This window comes from Crocuta crocuta, unplaced genomic scaffold (assembly GCF_008692635.1).
Source record: "Crocuta crocuta isolate KB4526 unplaced genomic scaffold, BGI_CrCroc_1.0 scaffold636, whole genome shotgun sequence".
Taxonomy (NCBI): domain Eukaryota; kingdom Metazoa; phylum Chordata; class Mammalia; order Carnivora; family Hyaenidae; genus Crocuta; species Crocuta crocuta.
In genome coordinates, this window is record NW_027530380.1 from 1653052 (window position 1) to 1657915 (window position 4864).

Here is a 4864-nt window from a genome sequence, read left to right on the forward strand (position 1 = left end):
AAAAGATCTCAGGAAGTCTTTAAAAACTGAACAAAATGAACATGAATATATAACGTTTTAAATTTGGGAGATCCAGCCAAAGCAGTGCTCAGAGGGAAATGTATAGTACTGAAAACATTATTAAAAAACAAAGACTTAAAGACCAATAACCTGAGCTTTCACCTTGAGAATCTAGATAAAGAGCAAATTAATTCCAAAGTAAGCAGAAAACTAGAAGAATGAAAACGAGAAAATTCAATGAAACTGAAAATAAGAAATCAATAGGAAAAAAAAAATCAACAAAACCAAAAGATGGTTCTTTAAAAGAAAAAAAAAAATCAATAAAATGTATAAGCCTTTCTCCAAGCTAAAGAAAAAAGACCCAAATTGCTAATATCAGAAATGAAAGAGGGGCCATCCCTCCAGATCCCATGGACAATAAAAGGATTAACGGGGGTGGGGAGGGTGGGGGGTGTCGCCTGGGGGCATAGTCAGTGGAGCATGTGACTCTTCATCTTGGAGGTTTTGAGTTTTGAGTTAAAGCCCTGGGATTTGATGTAGATAATAATTAAAAATAATATCCTAAGAGGCACCTGGGTGGCTCAGTCGGCTAAGTGTCCGACTTTGGCTCAGGTCATGATCTTGCAGTTTGTGGGTTTGAGCCCCACATCGCGCTCTGTGCTGACAGCTCAGAGCCTGGAGCTGCTTCAGATTCTGTGTCTCCCTCTCTCTGCCCTTCTCCTGCTCATGCTCTGTCTCTCTCTGTCCCTCAAAAATAAATAAAAATGTTTAAAACTTTTAATAAAATGTTAAAAACAAAAGGGGTAACAAAAGGATGAACAACTGTACGGCCATTAGTTTGATAAACCAAGATGAAAAGGACCAAGTCCTTGAAAGACACAATCTGTCACAACTCACTCAAGTGAAATAGATGATCTGACTAGGTCTGTATCAATTAAAGAAAATGAATCAGTGATAAATAAGCTTCCATGCCCAGATGATCTACTCATGAATTCTATCCAACATTTAAGGAAGAAATGATACCAATTCCTTATAATCCCTACCAGAAAACAGAAGCAATACCTCCTAACTCATTTCTGAGACCTGCATTATGCTATTACCCAAACCAGACAAAGACCTTACAAGAAACTTACAGTTCAATCTCTCATAAACACAGATGCAAAAATCCTCAATAGCATAAAAGCATATCAAATCCAACAAGGTATACAAAGAACTATAAAGCAAGTAGGATTTATCCCAGGTATACAAGACTAACTGAATATCTGAAAATCAATTCATGTAATTCATATCAACAGGCTAAAGAAACGTCACATGATCATATCAAAAAATGCAGAAAAAGCATCTGATAAAAATCTAACACTCATTTGTGACTAAAAACTCCCAGCAAGGAGCACCTGGGTGGTTGTTGGTTAAGCGTCTGACTTCGGCTCGGGTCATGACCTCAAAGTCTGTGGGTTTGAGCCCCGTGTTGGGCTCTGTGCTGGCAGCTCGGACCCTGGAGCCTGGTTCCGATTTTGTGTCTCCCTCTTTGTCCCTCCCTGCTTGCTCTCTCTCTCAAAAATAAACATTAAAAATAATTTTTTAAAAATAATGAATAAGTAAAAACTCCCAGCAAACTAAGATCAGGAACAATTTGATCAAATCCAATCAAAATCTGAACAAGCTATTTTGTGGGTACTGACAAAGTGATTCTAAAGTTTACACGGGGAGGGGCGCCTGGGTGGCTTAGTCGGTTAAGCGTCTGACTTTCGCTTAGGTCATGATCTCGCGGTTCGTGGGTTCGAGCCCGCGTCGGGCTCTGTGCTGACTGCCAGCTCAGAGCCTGGAGCCTGCTTCAGATTCTGTGTCTCCCTCTCTCTCTGACCCTCCCCTGCTCACGCTGTCTCTCTCTCTCTCCTAGAAATAAATAAAACATTAAAAAATAAATAAATAAATAAAGTTTACACGGGGAGACGAAAGACCCAAAACTGCTAACTCCATGATGAAGGAAAGGAAAAGAACGAAGGGCAAGGACTGCCACTACTCAACATCCAGACTTAGTACATAGCTACAGTGCTCAGAGCGGTGTGGTGCTCATGAAGGAAGACACAAATCAATGCACCAAGACAAAAAGCCAAGAAATTGATGCACACACTGACGGTCAACTAATGATCTCTGAGAATGATGCAGACAGGTCTTTTCAACAAAGAGTCCCGGCACAACTGGACAGCACATGCAAAAAAGTGAATCTACACACAGAGCTTGTACTCTTCACAAGTTAACCCCAAGTAAGGGGCACTTGGGGGCTCAGTCGGTAAAGCGTCCGACTCTTGATTTCGGCTCAGGTCATGATCTCACAGTTTGGGAGACTTGAGCACTGCACTGAGCTCTTCACTGAGAGCACACAGCCTGCTTGGGATTCTCTTTCTCTCTCTCCCTGCCTCTCTGCCCCTCCCCTCCCTCTCTCTCTCAAAATAAATAAACTTTAAAAAATCACACTGTTTAAAAAAAAAAAAGAAAGAAAAATTCACAATATCCTACCCTAGTCAAGATTTTAAAACCAAAGCCAGCAAAAGTTCATCAAATTAGCTTAGTCATTAAGAAACTCAGCTTGTGGCCTGAACCACCTGCTCCGTGAGAAAGTCTGTGACTTCTACATAGATATTAAAACACTTACAAAAAAATAAAAATAAAAAAATAAACACTCATAAATTCAAATTCCCCCAAGTCATTTTCTATGGAAAAGGGAGCAGAGCTTTAATCCCCCCATTCTACATGGGAAGAAACTGTGGCTCAGAAAGGGGGAAGACGGCCAGTCTGGTCAAACCGAGGTCCCAATCCAGTTCCCATCAACTAAACAGCCCTTTCTCTGACCCATCCTGGCCAGAATGCCTCTCTCCCTCTCCCAGGCTCCTTCTTCATACGAAAGATGAACATCCCACACTCATCTTGAGGGAAAATTTAAAAATAATGTGTGTAAGGAATCAAACACAGGTGACAACTACAGTAATAGGCACAGGGCAAACAAAGTAGGACAAGACGCTGCGCACCCACCAGCGTGAGGCAGGGAGGTGAGCTTGCGGATGATGAAGGCTTCCGCTGAACGGGAAGCAAGTCAGTAGGAACTGACATTAAGAACTGAAAAACAGCCTGATGACATGGTAAACGCCAGGAACACACGTTCTCTATTTTCTTCTGGAGATACAAACACGCGCAGCAATCTTTATTTTTAATCCTTACAATCGTATTGCCAACCCAGCTCTCTCTCCACTCCATGCCCCCTACACCTCTTTCTCATTCTTTCCTCAATGCCCTGGAGGATTACCCAGCTTTATTTTCTGAAGTTTGATGAAAACAATAGTTACATTGTCTATGCATTTCAAACTCTTTGTCCTCACTGAAAAACCACTGGGCCAGGACCAGAGGGAGCTGGTTAAGTCTCCGCTCCTGACATCAGCAGTGCTGGCACCAAACCCAACCGTCTCAGAGGAGGGCTGTGGCGGAAGCGGGGCCCCAAGGCCACGAAACGACTTCTGACCCTAGCCCGGCCTACACACCCTCAGGTCCCTCAGGTCCCTCGATGCCTCTTGTTTCTGATTGTCCCTCTATCATTTATTAATCAAAGTAAGAAAAGACTCAATACAAAGAAATCAGTACAGAAGAGTCCCTCTCCCCCACAGAAGAGGCCATGTATTATAAATGCTGAAATGCGCTCTTTCCCTTTTCTCTGGGCTCACAATCTATTTTGATCCACAGTCCCTCTTCCAGATTGTTTCTGGTGTTCTGTATCGGCTAGTCACATTTAAGGCTCACATAAATGTTTTCTAGCAATCAAATGGTTCCATTTTAGAAGGGTAATTATCTTTGAAGTCTTTCCCATTTCTGGATATAAAAATGAGCTAGCGAATGTGAAAGAATAGAAAATCTCTAAGAAATTCCTTTCTGACACAGGACCACTCCACACTAACAGAGAAAAAAATTCACATTTGCCAGCTCTTAACAAAATGAACATCTTCTAGTACTTACAACTTCTCAGGGTTTCTGAATACTGATCAACATGTACGCAAAAGCATTATTTCTGGTACCTGGTTATTCAGAGCTAACAAGACCAAAAGAGTATAACTCAAAATGAAAGAGAACTCCACCGACCCAAAGATGAAAGAGACTAAACACAGCTGCTGGACTGACCAACCTAACGAGCGTTTTAGGGACAGAACACCTCAAATTCCCAGGTAAGGAACATCTGACAGCTAACTTTCAACTCATCTCAATAGCAGCAATGGAAAAAGATGGGAAATACAAAGTGCTAAGGGAAAAATCATCATCAATCTAGAATTGAGTATTAGGCAAAAAACTGCTTTTCAAGAATAATGGTATATTTTTAAAAAAACTACTGCCTCGGAGCACCTGGGTGGCTCAGTCAATTAAGTGTCCGACTTCGGCTCAAGTCAAGATCTCACGGTTTCTGAGTTTGAGCCCCGCACTGCGCTCTGTGCTGACAGCTCAGAGTCTGGAGCTGCTTTGGATTCTGTGTCTCCTCCTTTCTCTGCCCCTCCCCAATTTGTGCTCTGTCTCCTTCTGTCTCTCAAAAATAAATAAATGAAAAAAAATGTTAAAAAAAAAAAAAAAGGTACTGCCTCATCTGTGGGGATTTTAAAAGCAGCAAAATGAAAACTATGTAACAGCAGCAGATTAATTGAGAAGAAATGCAGACCAGAGCATTCAGAGCTTCTCATAAGGGTTAAGAACCTCTTGAGTGCTCTAGTCTACACTCCTTCCCAATTCTTCCTAAGGGTAAAGACATCAATTAACGACACGCTGTAAGTTAAATATGAAATGTCTGCGGTTATCAAGAAGAGTTGGCTAATCTCCATATTACTGGAAT